Below are 18,061 nucleotides of genomic sequence, written 5' to 3'. Positions count from 1 at the left end.
AAAAAGAAAAGCAGGTGTGGTGGGACACACCTGTGGTCCCAGCTACTCAGGAGACTGAAGTGGGAGGATGGCTTGAGCCCGGGAGGCAGAGGCTACAGTGAGCTGTGATCATGCCACTGCACTCCAGCCTAGGTGACAGAACGAGACTCTGTCTCAAAAAAGTAATAATAAAAGCAAAGTAGGCCAGGTGAGGTAGCTAACGCCTGCAATCTCAGCACTTTGGGAAGCCGAGGTGTGCAGATCACGTGCCGTCAGGGTTTTGAGATCAGCTTAGCCAACATGGTGAAACCCCATCTGTACTAAAAATAGAAAAATTAGCCAGGCATGGTGGCATGTGCCTGTAATCCAGCTATTTGGGCGGCTGAGGCAGGAGAATCGCTTGAACCTGGGAGGTGGAGGTTGCAGTGGTCGTGCCACTGCACTTCAGCCTGGGCCAGAGAGGGAGACTCCATCTCCAAATCGATAAATAAGTAAACAAATAGATGCAAAGTATTTGAATTCAGTGTTCTTTACTTTTTATAATATATTCAGGTATGTGTCCTCATTGTTTAATTTTCACTTTAATTTTTTTATTTCAAAACTTTAAGGGCATAAGTGGTTTTTGGTTCCATGGATGAGTTTTAGAGTGGTGAAGTCTGAGATTTTAGTGTACCTGAAACTCAAGTCATACACATTGTACCCAATATGTAGTTTTTTGAAATCTCTCCTACTCCTTCCACCCTCCTGGTATATTCATTTTTAAAAACTGAACGAATAAATCAAAATATTAACAGTGGTTATCCCTGGAGGGTGAGACTAAGGTTGAATTTTCATTTTGTGCTGTGTATATTTTTATGCTTAAAAGTTTTCCCCGGTGAATGTGGATTGATTTTAGAGTCAGAATAAACTATATGAGTCCCTGGGGAAACAGTCTGCTGTCTGGGATTTGGCTCTATCAACTATTCCAATAGACAGAATAGGATGACCTTTACCTTGTTGGGCAAAGCAACATATTTACAACTTAAAATACTTGGTTCTACCAAACAGAATGGAGTGTTTTGGTTTTCTTAACACACATAGGCATGTTCTTGTGTCTCAAATGGCTTGGGAATGTATCAGTTCCCAAGACCTGTCTTAGTTGCCCTGTAACAGCTGTTATGGTCTTGATTGCAAGTAACAGAAGTTCTAACAAAATGTGGCTTAAATAATAATGCTGTCTCATATTAGAAAAACACCTCAACACACAGGGTTCTAGAGTTAGTTAATGCAGTGACTCCGTGTCGTCATGAGAGAACCTGAATTTTTCTGTCTTTCAACCCTGATTTGCTTAGGAATATGCTAAAACCAATCCATCAACAAGGACTAACATACAAGAGTGAATAGAAGAAAATATGGTTACATAGGAGAATTAGGATAGGACTGGAAATTCAAAAGTATTTAGATAAAATTAGGAGGTCACTGTGAAGCTGGAATAGGGAAATGTCTTGGTGAGTATGTGTCAGGGAGTTGGCTTGCCTGCACTGTAAGGGTTGTTTCATGGGGGTCAGATTGGATTCAAGGAAAGAAATTGGGAAGATATAACAGTCTCCTTGGCAGCTAAGGGACTGAATTAGGTGGTGGTAGGGGGAACAGAAGGGAGTGGTGTAAGGTTTAAATGAAGCAAGGTTCGAATGAGGCAACTGAGGCCAGTTATTGGAATAAAGAAATTTAATCGGCTCCTGGGCGAGATTCTGCCGTCCGACAAGAGGGGCCAGAGAAGTCGCGCTTGACTCCTCTTGGGCGTGGAGTTTTACTAGGGAGTGGAGGCGTTTTGATTGGTTGTGGGGAAGTAGGGTGTGGATGGGGGCAAGCTTCCATTGGCAGGTAGGCGGGATTTCCACTGAGCGGGCTGCCCAGTGGGAGTGGGACCTGGACGGGGCAAAATGCTATTGGGCAGGTTCTGGCGCGGCTTCTTTTAAATTTTTGTGGGGTTCTTCAATGGTTGGCTAGGTGCTGAGTGCAGAGCCTAGTGTTGAGTGCAGATTTGCGTGCTAAGTGCAAAAGTGGGTGTGGAGTGGTGAGGTTTCTAGGCGGCGAGGGGGGTGGGCGTGTCCGAGCTCCCGGGGAGGCTGGAGGGGTGGTGGGCGTGTCTGAGCTCCTGGCGAGGCTACCGGCCTTACAAGTGGTAATAGATTAGATGAATTTTATAGGGAACATGGACAGAACTTGGCTAGACACGGAAGGTGAGAGATGAGAATAATGAGAAGATAAAGTTTTTGATCTTGGTGGCCACAAGAATCGGAGTAAAACTGACAAGATTTGGGAGAAAAAAGCCAATTTTTGTTCACAGGTGATTGTGGGTTTCTTCATAACCATATTGAAATGGAGGTCACAATGAGACATTCCAATAGAAATGACGATTAGGCTATTGGAGATGAAGACCAGAGTTTTAAGATAATCACTCCATATTTACCAGTCCTAAATGTGGAGATACGACCTCAAAACCATGTGAATACTTTCTCCATAACTACAAGTTACACAAAGTAGAAAGGTCATGAACTCACAAACTTTAAAAATAAATCTATGTGGTTCAGTCCACAGGTACAAATTGTTCCCGATCCTATTAATTTCTCATTTAGCCATTCCCTCCTGAAGAGGATATAGGATAAGGGCTGAGAAGAGAAGATTATTTCTCTACAGAGTTCATTTTGTGTTTTCAGATACCATCATCATCCAGGAGGATTTATTTATTGCCAAATTAAACTTGAGCTGTATCAGGTATTGCAGAGAGATAACAGCATAGATAGGGTCCCTGGCTTTGAGACTCTTACTTATACAAATGGGTAAAGTGTTCACAGGCAGAAAAAATAAAATTCTGAACAACGCCCAAGTAGGAAGTACGTGCATCATACACAGGTTGAAAGTATTGGCAAGGAGAATGAGAGAGTATTACAGAATTAAAGAGAACATTCCATAGTCATAGAAAATGATACAAGAGGCAGTACAGTGTGAAAATGAGGTGGTCAGGGGACCCGCACCCTATCACTGAATCACTGAATTACTGCATGGTCTACAGCAAATCAGTTCAATTCATAGTTTTCATCTCACCATCTGTCAAATGCCACTGACATCTGTTTGAAGAGAAATTTACCTGTTTGCTGATTCAACAAACACTGATTGAATTTGACCTCCCTATCATGGTCCCTGTGGTTGGATCTAGACATTTTAAAATGAGCATGACATAACCCTTACCTTTGGAGAAACTTAGTAAAAAACATTTACTAGGAGGGAAATGTATCAGTTGGTATGCTCTTGACTGCAAGTAACAGAAGTTCCAACAAAATATGGCTTAATAATACAGATATTATCTTGCATTAAAACGTCTCAAGATAGAGGGTTCTAGAGTTGGTTTATTCAGTGGCCCAGTGTCATCATGAGAGACTCAGATTTTTCTGTTTTTCAATGCTGATAGGCTCAGCATGTTGACTTCAGTCTTCAGCTTAGTGGATAAAAATGGCTGCCAACAGCTCCAGCCCTCAAATCCTGATGCAACTGAAGATTGAAACTGTGAGGATTAACAGAAGTAATGCATATAAAATGCACAGGTCTTGGCACATGGAAATTGCTCAATGTATTTTAGCTTTCATTCACTTTTGATATTATGTGATACTATCTTGCTCTGAAGAAATTTCTGACATTGGATTGCTAGAGCTTCCATGACAAAGTGATGTGGTTTGGCTGTGTCCCACCCAAATCTCATCTTGAATTGTAGTTCTGATAATCCCCACATGTTGTGGGAGGGGCCAGTTGGAGATAATTTAATCATGAAGGTGGCTGCTCTTGCTGTTCCCATCATAGTGAGTGAGTTCTTATGAGATCTGATGGTATTATAAGAGGCTTTCCCCCTTTTGCTCAGCATTTCTTCTTGCTGCCACCATGTGGAAAAGGATGTGTTTGCTTTCCTTTTTGCCATGATTGTAAGTTTCCTGAGGCCTCTGCAGCCCTGCAGAAGTATGAGTCAATTAAACTTCTTTGTAAATTACTCAGTCTCAGGTGTGTCATTATTAGCAGAGTGAGAATAGACTAATATAAAAGTCTCAAAGACTGAGTTGCTTAAGCAACATAAATTTATTGACTCATAGTTATGGAGGCTACAAGTCTGAGATGAAAGTGATGGCAGGGTTGGTTGCTTCGGAGGGCTGACAAGGAAGGATCCGTCGTCTTAACCTCTGCCTTTGGCTTATAGATCCCTCTTGTACATGTGTCTCTTCCTATTCTCTCTGTGTGTGTCTCTTTCTTTAATAACATTAAAAAAGGAACATCAGTCATATTGTATCTGTTGCTCACCCTATTCCAGTACGAGTTTATCTTAACTAAATAGATACGCCATGACTATTTCCAAATAGTTACATTATGCAGTTCTAGTGCTGAAGGCTTCAATATACGAATTTTGGGGGAGGTACAATCACCCCGAGAGCATTACTCATTATGTGCTTTCGTTCACGTGTCTGTTTACTAATGATTTTAAAAGAATCTTTCCAGAGAGAGAAAATAAGTGGGGAAATAAGAAATTGGCCAAGTGGGGCCGGGCACAGTGGCTCACGCCTGTCATCCCAGCACTTTGGGAGGCCAAGGCGGGTGGATCACGAGGTCAAGAGATCGAAACCATCCTGGCCAACGTGGTGAAACCCTGTCTCCACTAAAAAATACAAAAATTAGCTGAGTGTGGTAGTCCTAGCTACTCAGGAGGCTGAGGCAGGAGAATTGCTTGAACCCAGGAGGCAGAGGTTACAATGAGCCGAGATTACGCCACTGCACTCCAGCCTGGTGCTTGGTGACAGAGTGAGACTCTGTCTCAAAAAAAAAAAAAAAGAAAGAAATTGGCCAAGTGTGTGGTGTATTGGGTCTCCCTTCTATGTAGCACATTCACTTTCTCTGACTATGGGTGGATTTCTGATTCACTTGGAGGTGAAAGCTGTTGTGGAAATTTTGCGTATACTGAGCTCTTTCTATAAATAATTATGTTATCTTCCTTGGTTTTGTTTCTGTCACTCTTTTCCCTTCCAACTTCATTTATTTCCTTGCTCTTTTTAAGAAAAAGGGGGAAAATCCTATTGTGTTCATTTGCATTTCCTCTCACCATGGGGTACAGTACCCATGGCCAGGAGCTTGTGAGTGCATTTTTGTCTTGTTGCCATCCCTTTCTTCTATGAGACTGTGGCTGGACATTGCCATGGTTTGAGTCCACCAAGCAAAACAAAGCATAACACCTTTTACCAACTTACAAGCTCTCCTGGATGCAGGAAGGGTTTGTAAGCTACAAAAAGTTGAGTGAGTGCCCTCAGCTGCTTGGGAGAAACACAGAGACATCTGGATGGTCATTTAGAACCTCAGTCACTCTGCCCTTGGCCAGGAGGGAAGCTGGATGGGAGAGAGCCCTGAGTTTTATTTCTCAAAAGAGATGGAAACTGAGAGGAGATCTAACAAAGACTCCCTCCTGCTCATCAGGTGGATTGCAGCCTTCTTCATCAGGCCAAGCTGACAAGCTGTCTGGCCTCATCTTCTTCATTTACCCCAGCTCCTGACTACCTCTTTCTTCCTTTGTCTTTCTCATCCACCAGACATCTTACTGTTTGTGAACTGAAGCTTTTTAATTTTGTAAATCAGAGCCCTCCAACCCAGAGCCATTTCCACCAGTGCACACTGGCACTTTACGCCCACTTGGTGGGATGGAGAACTTGACACCTACCTTGCTGTTTGATAAAAATGATCGGGTTGGTTCACAGTGATTACTCACAGATGCTTGATTCACAGTGACATGAACAATTTTTAATTTCAAACTAAGCTGTGTGAAAACCAAATTAAAGACTTTTTGTTTCTTTTTTAATGCTTACCATTAATATTTTTTAAGGAGAAAATGAAAAAAAAAAAGTTTTTAACATCTCCAACAGTGTGTTCCATGAGTTTCCTGGTGGGAGGTGATAAAGGCATTTTTTTAACTGACTAAAAATGGTTAGCCACAACACCATGAAAATATCTCAGAATGTTTTAAAATGAAAAAAATTCTGTGACATGGAAATAGCAATTTAGAAGGGGGCCCAGGGGTTGATGGCAGCTTTGAATGGCTGATTTGATTCTTCTCTGAACCTCATGATTTCCACACCAATTTCCATCTACTTCAAAAAAGCAAGCCTCCTGAGATACAGAATGGGAGGGGTGGGGGGAAGTAGGGGGACCGTTTGTTATTTTGGACACAGATGATTCCAACTGAGGGAGGACATTAAAATGTTTCAAGAAACACAGCCTTTGAAATACAGCAAGAGGTTCACATCTATAACAGAGTCTTCCATAATATCAGCCCCCTCCACCCAGTGCAGAACCCTTTTGTGACTCTGCAAGCTTCAGAGCTCACTCCCTGGGCACCTTTGAAGCAGCAGAATTTAGCTAGAGCCTGTACTGATGCTTAACAACTCTTGCGCCACACACAGATCTAAGCATAAAATTATGGTAGACAACATCATTCTCAAAACTTCTGCCATGTTAAACTTCTCTGCTGAAAAGAGGGCGGAAGTCCACTGCTTGGCTGTGTATATCGAGAGGGAGGAGAATGAACACCCTTAGGAGGTTTTCAGTTGATCTGGCTGGAAAACAAACAAACAAAACTTTAACCAAATTTACATGTCCAAAATAGAGGCTGTGATGAAGGCAACCTAGGATTATTTGCCTTTACTTCAAACAATACTGAAAGAAAATGTGACTCCCATCATTCTGGTTGTTAATGACTTTGCCTGCCTCCTCCTTGTTATTTTGGAAGTTTAGGCTTTTGATGCCCATGAACAAGGCTACTTAAGGGCTATCCCTTGAACATCTTTCTGGGCAATTACTTAATCTGGGGATTTTTTTATTTTTTATGGATTCAAGCTCACTCTTACTCAAGGAAAGCTGCTTGTGGCTCGTATCGTTGTTTTGGAGGAGATTGAGGGTTGATAGGGCTGGGAGAGAGGGAAGCCAGGGGAGGAAAAGGTGTAACAGGATGCCACTGTGCATTTCAACCAGGTTTAATGTTTGTCCCATCCCAGGGGAATGAAAAAGACCAATGGGTGGAGATACGTAATCATTACCACTTAGCACTGCCATATTATGCTGGGGTTATATAAATTGAGCTGAAACAATGCAGAAAGCATCAGTAACATATCAGAGACCAGGTAAAACCATAGAAAGTTCTCTTCCTTTATCTTCTGGCTCTTTGTTAGCTTGGGAGAGAAATCTAGTTCCAAATGAACAGACTGATCCACAAGAGATCTGCTGGAAATACATATTTCTGCTGGGGAGATTGAGATAGATTTATTTTTGTAAGACAGAGTCTTGCTCTGTTGCCCAGGCTGGCGTGCAGTGGTGCGATCTTGGCTCACTGCAAACTCTGCCTCCTAAGTTCCAGCGATTCTCTCCAGCCTCAGCATCCCGAATAGCTGAGACTACAGGCATGCACCACCACACCCAGCTATTTTTTTTTCTGTATTTTTTAGTAGAGATGGGGTTTCACCATGCTGGCCAGGCTGGGTTTGAACTCCTGACTTCGTGATCTGCCCACCTCAGCCTCCCAAAGTGCTGGGATTACAGGCAAGAGCCAATGTGACTGGCTGAGATGGATTTTTAACTCAAATGTAGTTCTCTGCCTTAGGCAGTCTTCAAAAGGTGCAGGAAACCACCAGCTCTGACTAACCCTTTAGTTTATTTGATCTTTCTCAATGGTTTTGAACAAAATATGTTTATCTTCGCATGAGCTCTTTCTGTACCTTTCTGAGATAATTCATCAAAGGGGGTTGTTTCTGGTCTTTTGGGTTGTATTTTCACCCCAACCTCAATCAGTCTCTGGCATCCAAATAAACATATTATTACATCATGTTCCAGATAACAGGGCTGTTGCCAGGTAGGCTTTGAGTCAGCTTGACTTGACCCTGGAGGTTTGCTTGCCTTCAAATCCAATTGTGGGCTGAATGTTCTTCACTGTGGCAAAATAACTGTTATGCCACATTCTTAGGCTACTGACACTTTGCTGTTGGTGACTCCATGCAGTCCCCAAATAGCAAATCTCCTAAATCACTCAACTCTTCATAAAAGAGACAAAAGCTACAGATACTGTCCTTCCTGCTTTTCAGATGAGGAGAGTGAGGTGCTTATGCATATATATATATACACACACACACACACACATATAAATATAGATTACACACACACACATGTTCATATATGCCTGTGGTCCCAACTACTTGGGAGTCTGAGGTGGCAGAATCACTTGAACCTGGAAGGTCAAGGCTGCTATGAGCCACGATCACGCCACTGCACTACAGGCTGGGTGATAGGGTGAGTCCCTGTCTCAAAAAGAAAAAAAAAAAGATTTATGCAATTCTGAGGATAGACCACATTAGCATACATTCTGTTGGTTTGTTTCTATTCTTTAGCATTTTATTGAGATGATTCCTTTTTTAATTTTATTTATTTATTTTTTTTGAGATGGAGTCTCACGCTGTCACCCAGGCTGGAGTGCAGTGGCACAATCTTAGCTCACTGCAACCTCCGCCTCCTGGCTTCAAGCAACTCTCCTGCCTCAGCCTCCTGAGTAGCGGGGATTACAGGTGCATGCCACAACACCCAGCTAATTTTTGCATTTTTAGTAGAGACAGGGTTTCACCATGTTGATCAGGCTGGTCTCGATCTCCTGACCTCGTGATCCGCCCACCTCCGCCTCCCAAAGTGCTGGGATTACAGGCATGAGCTACTGCGCCGGGCTGAGAGATGATGCTTCAATGATGTCTGGATGTCCAGATTCTTGTCCTGATTTTGTCGCTAATCTGCTGTGAGACTCTTGAATTTCTGGGATCACTCAACTTGTCTCTGTGCTTCTATTTTCTCATCAGCCAAATAAAGGGATGGAACAAGATGTTCTCTGGAAGTCTTCTTGCCTGAGCACATCCTTCAAGGTTCCCTGACATCCAGTTTACAGACTATGATCTTTGTATAAGAGGAGGAGGGAGATGTGGATAAGATGACAGTATTTTTTTCCGAAACTTTGGTTAAACGACATTGGCTGAGTAGGGAACTTGTATCTGTCTACTCTTGTCTCCATATATAATGGCATAAGTTGCTAACTATATGCAAGGAAGCATTTCTTGGGGAAATGTGAAAAATGTAAATGCGGTGAGAACTCTTTTATAATGTGTACATATGATCTGTATAAAGTCGGTGATCTCTGTTCTCTTACAGTCAGAAATCATAAGAAAAATCAAAGAGTGGGTGGGAGGGCTATATTAGCACCCTTGAAGAGTAACACGGCAAAAGAAAAGTTGTCTTATAACAGGAATGTCATTATCGGATTCAGTGTCACGATTTGGTGCCGGGTCTCATATTAGTGTCATTGTAGGGCTCTGATTTTATGACAGTTTGTTAAACGTTGGTGCAATGGTGAACTCGATTTGTGCTAATTGCTCTTCATGGTGAAATGAAGTTTATTACCTTTTACAAAAGTTAGCAGTCAAAACAGATAACCAGATGAAATGCCGTCTTCCCAGCTACTGGTTTCCTACAAGAATGGAAATGGGTATGGATATACCATTGCTGTGGAATAGAATGGCTGCCATTTTGCTATTTAAGGCCAGTAAAATAAATGCTGGTCTTGTTCACCTTGGTCTCTGTGCAGTAAAACGGCCTGATGAAGCTCATCACCAAGGGGCTACTGTGCAAGACAGTCTGAAACATGTTCCCCAACCTCTCCCAAGTGGTCTTTTAAATAGCTACATGGGATCATATGAATTCTCTGCTTCAGATCCTTCAGTGGGTTCCCTTTGGGTTTGCAAGCACATCCATCCTCCGTGGCTGGAATAGCCCTGTGTCTGTTCACTGCTCTTGTTGCGGGTGCTGGAAACAGCGTGACGCATGGAGCAGGTACCCAGTCGGTGGAGTAGGTGCATTTGCTTGTTGAATGAATTGAAATCCTGCAAGATCTTGTCCCTGTTCTGTCTTTCCTACCTCTTCCCCCTGCTCCAGCCACACTGACCTTCTTCCACTTAGAGAAACGGACCACACTCCCATCTGCTCGAGGGCTTCCTCATGCCACTCATTTCCTCTTCATTGTCTAGTTTACTTCTTTCTTTCAGATGATTCAGAATTCTCTCAGCAATTTTCCATGATGCTCTGATCTCGTTTGGTCCCTTTCATTATTCTTAACAGTACCAAATTCTTTTCTTTCAGATAATTATCCAATTTGAATTACACAATTATTCTGTGAATATTAGTTTATAGTTTCTTCCATTAGACTAGACTATTAAGTTCTACAAGGGCAGAGATTATGTTTGCTTCATTTAAAATTAGATGCTCAAGGCATGGAATCAATCTAAATGCTCATCAATGGAAGACTGGATAAAGAAAATGTGGTACATATATACCATGGAATACTATGCAGCCATGAAAAAGAATGAGATCATGTCCTTTGCAAAAACATGGATGGAGCTGGAGGCCACTACCCTTAGCAAACTAATGCAGGAACAGAAAACCCAATATAGCATGTTCTCACTTATAAGTGGGAGCTAAATGATGAGAACACATGGACATATAGAAGGGAACCACAGACACTGGGGCCTACTTGATGGTGGAGGGCGAGAGGAGGGAGAGGATCAGAAACAATAACTAATGGGTACTAGGCTTAGTACCTGGGTGATGAAATAATCTGTTCAGCAACCCCCTGTGACATGAGTTCACCTATGTAACAAACCTGCACATGTAGCCCTGAACCTAAAAGTTAAACCCTATATGTATATTTCATAATTAGTATAGGTGTGTAATAAGCACCCAATACATACTTATTTTAAAAATGTTTTAGAGGGCTGGGCGTGGTGGCTTACACCTGTAATCCCAGCACTTTGGGAGCCCGAGGTGGGTGGATCACAAGGTCAGGAGTTCAAGACCAGCCTGGCCAACATGGTGAAACCCCATCTTTCCTAAAAATACAAAAAGTTAGCTGGGCATGGTGGCACACCCATGTAATCCCAGCTACTAGGGAAGCTGAGGCAGGAGAATCAATTGAACTCGGGAGGCAGAGGTTGCAGTGAGCTGAGATCACACCATTGCACTCCAGCCTGGGTGACAGAGCAAGACTCTGTCTCAAAAAAAAAAAAAGTAATATATTAAATATTAAATATATATAGATATTAAAGATTTATATATAAATATTTTATATATATTATATATATTAAAGATTTATATATTTATATTTATATATAATAAAGATTTATATATAAAGATTTATAATATATATATTATATATATAAATATATATATTAAAGAGCATTGCTATATTAAAGACCTACATTTTATTTTAAATACTCTAAATACTTCATATGCCTACACATATAATGCACATCACAGTGATGATTGCCACATTGAGTTTTTAAAAGGGTATACAGTAAAAATAAGTCTTGATTTTCTATCCCCAGATGCAACCTCTGTTACATTGCTTAGATCACATTCTTGGGATAATCTGTGAATATATAAGCATATATTTCACATATGTTCAACAAATAGTCTTTTGATGAATGAATTCATGAATCACTCCGATTATTACAAACCCATTGTGAAAGGTTTTCACGGGGACAATTAGATGAGAGCTTCCCATTCTGTTGTAAAACTGTGTTGAGTAAGCCTTACTTAGGCAACATCAACACAAAGACATGATTTAGCCAGCTCAGAAAAAAAACAAAAACCTTTTCAAATGGATTATTTTTGTCTTTGTTTATTGCTCTGGATCAGAAAATCATGAATATAGAATGTCACACAGTGCCTACAAAGAAAAGAGAGTTTTTTTATTTTTTTATTTTTTTTGAGACGGAGTTTTGCTCTTGTTACCCAAGCTGGAGTGCAATGGCGCGATCTCGGCTCACCGCAACCTCTGCCTCCTGGGTTCAAGCAATTCTCCTGCCTCAGCCTCCCGAGTAGCTGGGATTACAGGCACGCGCCACCATGCCCAGCTAATTTTTGTATTTTTAGTAGAGACGGGGTTTCACCCTGTTGACCAGGATGGTCTCGATCTCTTGACCTCGTGATCCACCCGCCTCAGCCTCCCAAAGTGCTGGGATTATAGGTGTGAGCCACCATGCCCGGCCGAAAAGAGAGTTGTTTAATGAGGTAACCCGAAAGTTTTTCTTTCATCAGAAGAGATAATTCTGTTCTTAGACTCTATTTTAGCAACAGAAGCTACCTGATGAAATAGGAATCTTTCGGTTTTGTTCATTTTTCCCCGAGACAGAGGCTCCCTCTGTCACCAGGCTGGAATGCAGTGGAACAATCTCGGCTCACTGCAGCCTTCACCTCTGGGGCTCAAGTGATTCTCCTGCCTCAGCTTCCAAAGTATTTGAGATTACAAGTGCCCACCACCATGCCTGGCTAATATCTGTATTTTAAGTAGAGACGGGGTTTTGCCATGTTGGCCAGGCCAATCACCAACCCCTGACCTCAGGTGATCCGCCCACCTTAGCCTTGCAAAGTGCTGGGATTACAGGCTTGAGACACTGCGCCCCAGCCCATTCGCGTTCTTAACTGGGAGCCAGATACACAAGGCCATAAGGAGCAAAGGCAGGTCTCTAAGGCACTCGGGAGATTCGCTGCCCGGCTGATTTGCCGCATCTCAGGCAGTTGGTCACACAGAGTTCTGCGCCTGCCAACAACGGAATGCAGAGCCAGACAACGCCCATTTGCTCTGGCTTCTCTGTTCTGAGTACAGCGGCAGCCACTGCAGGCAGCGATTCATGTCACAGTGTCTGATCTGAGCTCCTTCTGGGTACCTGCGTTTGTTTCTTACGTGCGCTTTATCCAAGTACCATCCACGTCGTGGTGGCTTAACTGGCAGAAATGTGTTTACTTACATTTCTGGAGGTGAGAAGTCCAAAATCAAGGTGTTACTAAGACCACGATGCCTCTGAAGGCTCGAGAGAAGGACCCTTCCATGCCTCTTCCAGCTTCCCCTTTTTCTGGCAGTCCCAGGCTCTCTTGGGCTTCTAACTGTATCCCTCCAATTTCTACCTGTTGCATCACGTGGCCTCTTCCCTGTGCATCCCTGTGTTGGCACACAGGCTTCTCATAAGGACCCTGCCATTGGATATAGAGCTCACTCCCATCCACAATAGCCTCATCTGAACATTGCTAACTCTATCTGCAAAGACTATTTCTAAATAAGGTCCCATTCTGATAGTTCTGGTGGATCTGAGTCTTTGGGGGACACTCTTCAACCCAGAGTAGTGGCCAAGGCTGGCAAGTGTGACCAACCCTCTGCCGGGTCTCAGCCAGTGGGGACACCAGTATCTTTTACACACCTGAGGTTTAAACAACTACTTTCTCATATCATTTGTTGTTGGTGGTGGTGTTTTTTTTGAGATACGGTCTTGCTCTGTTACCCAGGCTGGAGGGCCGTGGCATAATCATAGCTTGCTGCAGCTTGGAATCCTGGGGTCAAGAAATCCTCCAGCCCCAGCCTATCCAGTTAGCGATATAATTAACACCACTAATGACATCTGCAAAGACTGTTTCTAAATATTTCATGTTAGTGTCACTGTGGAGCTCTGATTTTTTGAGTTTGTTAAATATTGGTGCAATGGTGAACTCACCTTGTGCTAATTGCACCTCATGGTGAAGAGCAATGTAAGGGAATCCAACCTACCACATTAGTGGTACTTGAATATAGAGCACCCAGGAAACAAGTAACTAAGACTACAGGTGCATGCCATCATGCCTGGCTAATTTTTGGGATTTCTTTTTGTAAGCTGGGCATAGTGATTCATGCCTGTAATCTCAGCACCTTAGAAGGCCGAGGCGTGTGGATCACCTGAGGTCAAGAGTTCCAGACCAGCCTGGCCAACATGGCGAAACGCTGTCTCTACTAAAAATACAAAAAAGTTAGCTGGGTGTGGTGCCGCATGCCTATAATCTCAGCTACTTGGGAGGCGGAGGCAGGAGAATCACTTGAACCTAGGAGGCAGAGGTTGCATGAGCCGAGACAGAGCAACATCGTGTCTCAAAAACAACAACAACAAAAAAACAATTTTTTTGTAGCGACAACATCTCCCCATGGTGCCCAGGCTGGTCTCAAAACTCCTGGTCTCAAGAGATTCTCCCACCTTGGCCTCCCAAAGTGCTGGGATTGCAGGGATGAGGCATTGTGCCTGGCCTCCTGTCATCTTTATGGCCTTTCATTCACTTCCTTCCAGTTACTGATCCTAACCAACAACAGCAAAGCTCATCCTCACACTGGAGCTGCTGAAGGGTTAGATAATCTGCATCTCAGACCCAGCCCTCCTTAATGAACACACTGGCTTTGCAGCTGCATTGTGCAGTTAAAAAGTGGCTCTTTGTTAAAATCCTCATTGCAGTGACAAATACAGCAGCCCACACAAGCAGCGAGATAGTCCACCTCGTGTGGCCAGGCTATTTTGGGTGGTGCTCTGGGGGAGTTATGAATGGATTGTGCTTCTGTCTCTGCTTTCAGCTATTTGTCAGTGGAAGCGCTTTTTTTTTTTCCTGGGGCAGGAAGGAGTCAGTTTTGCTAACATCTGTACACTGGAAATGCCAGTGTCTGAGTGTGCTGAGCAACAGATGTCTCCAGAAGACTGTGTCTCCAGAGACACAAAAAGTTGGCCCTTTGAATCCAGGCACTGGAGGGCTTCCTGGGGTAGACGTTGGGGACAGCACAGTTCTTGACCCTAGGGAGCTATGTGTATGTCTGCTATGTTACTGAAGCCTTGTCGATTCTAAGAAGGGTCTGACACATCCGCTAAGTAAGTGGAGATGAGCAATTCTAATTAAAGGTCTTTTCTGATAATGCTTTATTCTTATCCAACCCTGATTGCTTAATTCACTCCCAAGTCCTGGTTCTGAAAACTTAATAGAGATATTGCCTGACTCTCATATCTCATTATAGGACATGGTCTCCCCACTTACAGAGGAAGTATAAATGCTTAGGGAAAAACTTCAATGGGGCATTAAAAAGATCTAGTGGAAACAGAACGTGCATGCAACAATATTGGAACGTCCAGTGTTTCAGGTACTACACTAGCTGTGAGACCAGGATGGATGAGATGGAGTCTCAGTCTGATTTTTCTTTTTCCCTTTTGTTGTGATAGGATCTCACTGTGTCACCCAGGCTGGAGTGCAGTGGCAACATCATGGCTCACTGCAGTTTTGATCTCCAGGCTCAAGTGATTGTCCCACGTCAGATTCCCAAGTAGCTGGGACCATAGGCATGCACCACCACATCTGGCTAATTTAAAAAGTGTAAAAAAAAATTTTTTTTTGTAAAGACAGGGTCTCACTATGTTACCCAGGCTGGCCTCAAACTCCTGAACTCAAGTCATCCTCCCACTGTTGCTCCCAAAGTGCTAGGATTACAGATGCGAGCCACCTGGCCCAGCCCTAAGTCTCTGGATGACTAAGAACAAAGTCTCCAGAGGGGTCTGATCATGCCAGGCTACATCTGCTTCAAAATGAAACCCAGAGCCACTTTCTGCCTCTTTCAGGAAGCACTGCTCTTTGAGTGGGTCATATGAGGGAATCTCCCTTGGAGTACAAACATTTCATTGATGGGACAGTGTTTGGAAGTGAATTTGTAGAAGAGATGGGGAAAGGGCAAAGTTATTCTCAGAAGTGAGGTTTCATCCGCTTTAGTCAGTCCATCAGTGAACCATCAGAGAGATGCTGTTGTCTGGCCAAACATGGGAACAGACAGCAGAAACCAAGGGTTTGTCACTTACAGAAATGGCGTAAAGTTTCCCTAACCTGGCTGTCATGCACTGACTTAAACGTGTTAATAAAATGAACACTTCAGGAGCTCAAAAGCAGAAACTCCAGTTTAAGAGGTGATGGGAAGGAAAATTGCTGCCTTTTGGATACGCCAGGGGGTACTGATTGACAGCAGAATGTGATATGGGATTGCGGAAAGGACATTAGCTCGGAGTCACATGCATGTTATTCTCCATCCTTCCTCTGCCACTTGCCAGCTGTGGGCGCTTGAGGGAAGTTCCTTTTCTGAGGTCAAATTTCCCACAAAAGAGGATGTCCACTGAGTGAGAATGAAAGGAAATGTAAGTGCCTGATAGACCAAGAAGCTTCAGTCAATGAGTTCTATTATTGATAAAAGAAAATAGATTAAGGGGGAAAAACAATGGCAAATCACCAAATTCTACTGTGTATAAAAGAAGCATGTGGTAAGAGGTAATACACAAAATGTTTATGCAGTTTTATCAGAAACATAACGTTAGAACCCAGGAGTCTCCTAAAGCTGTTATTGATGAGAATGAGATCAGTTATAAAAATAGGCACACACCATATATGGTAGGATCACATGATACTATAAATGGAGAGATATGCACATGAATAATTAATGGTTAATTTTAGGTCACAAAATGTCCAGTGCCGAACAGAGACTTTTCACTTTACTTGCCAGTCTGCTGCCTCTAAACATTTGAAATTGACTCAAATTGACAGAGGCCGTTTGGAATTTGCCTTTGACATGAACCCCTTCCTCTGGGTTTATACAGGTAAATTGGGGTGCCAGCCCTTTCTGGTTCTGTTACTGAAGAAATTGATGGTGGTATGAGGAAGGCTAAATGGTCAAGTATGTAACAATTGGGTAATTGTAAGAACCACCAAAAAATCAGGTAAAGGTTTGAACTTTTACAGGGTTGTATAAACTCTCACATGTAATAATACTCAGATTTTTTTTTCCCTTAGCGGACTTTGGCTTTGATAAAGTAGCCTTGAATGATGAAGTAGAAAACATTAAAGGAATGTCTAGGAATTTTTCACTTCCCTCTTCCTTACTATTAGCTTTATATCATCCAAATAACAAGTATCCAATTTGTAGTCTATTCAATTATATAATTATTGAGCCCCTATTGTATACAAGACACCATTCTGGGTGCTGGGGATGTAACAGCTGATAGAATCATCAGCAGAAGTTTCTCTGGAAAGGACCAGGTAATAAAAAGTTTTAGCTTTGTGAGCCATAGGGTCTCTGTGTCAGCCAGTCAGCTCTGCTGTGATCACGTAAAAGCAGCCATAGACTGGCAGGGCACGGTAGCTCATGCCTGTAATCCCAGCATTTTGGGAGACCGAGGTGGGCGGAATGGATCACCTGATGTCAGGAGTTTGAGACCAAACTGGCCAACATGGTGAAACCCCATCTCTACTAAAATTACAAAAATTAACCGGGCATGGTGTCAGGGGCCTATAATTCCAGCTACTCAGGAGGCTGAGATAGGAGAACAGCTTGAACTCTGGAGGCGGAGGTTGCAGTGGGCAGAGATCGTGCTATTGCACTCCAGCCTGGGTGACAGAGTGAGACTCTGTCTCAAAAAAAAAAAAAAAAAAGGGCGGGGGGATGGTGGGCACCTTTTAAACTTTGAATATTTTGTTGATCTAGATATCAAGTAACTAAAAACTGTAGGAAGAGACATGAAACCTGTTTTGGCAACAAAAAGTGAAACCCCCCCCCAGCATTTTATATTATGCCTTGAGCTTAAATATATATTTCCTGGATTGCATATACCAATTTCATTTTGAAAAACACATGTATTTAATGTTTTCTGATTACAAAAGTATGTGTTATAAAAAATTTAAGTACAGAATAAGTAAAAAATTCTAAAAAGTCTCAGTTCACTATACACAAAGATAATTTATCTGCCTTAAAATTGTGTTCCATCTCTATTTAATTTTTTATGCATACATATTAAAAACACGGCTTCCTTTCGACACAGCTGGGACCATCCTTACATAGTTAATTTTAAAAATCTTGCTTTTTCTACTTAATCATGTTATGATTCTCTCTCTTTGCCCTTATTGTTCAACAATTTTTTTTTCTTGGAAACAGAGTCTTGCTCTATCGCCCAGGCTGGAGTGCAGTGGCGCGATCTCAGCTCATTGCAACCTCCGTCTCCCGGGTTCAAGCAATTCTCCTGCCTCAGTCTCCCAAGTAGCTGGGATTACAGGCACACGCTGCCACGCCCAGCTAATTTTTTGTATTTTATTAGAGACAGGGTTTCACCATGTTGCCCAAGCCGGTCTC

The sequence above is a fragment of the Aotus nancymaae genome, unplaced genomic scaffold (assembly GCF_030222135.1).
Source record: "Aotus nancymaae isolate 86718 unplaced genomic scaffold, 86718_ANA_hifiasm-v0.15.2.pri h1tg000077l, whole genome shotgun sequence".
Lineage (NCBI taxonomy): Eukaryota > Metazoa > Chordata > Mammalia > Primates > Aotidae > Aotus > Aotus nancymaae.
This window is presented reverse-complemented; position numbering follows the sequence as displayed.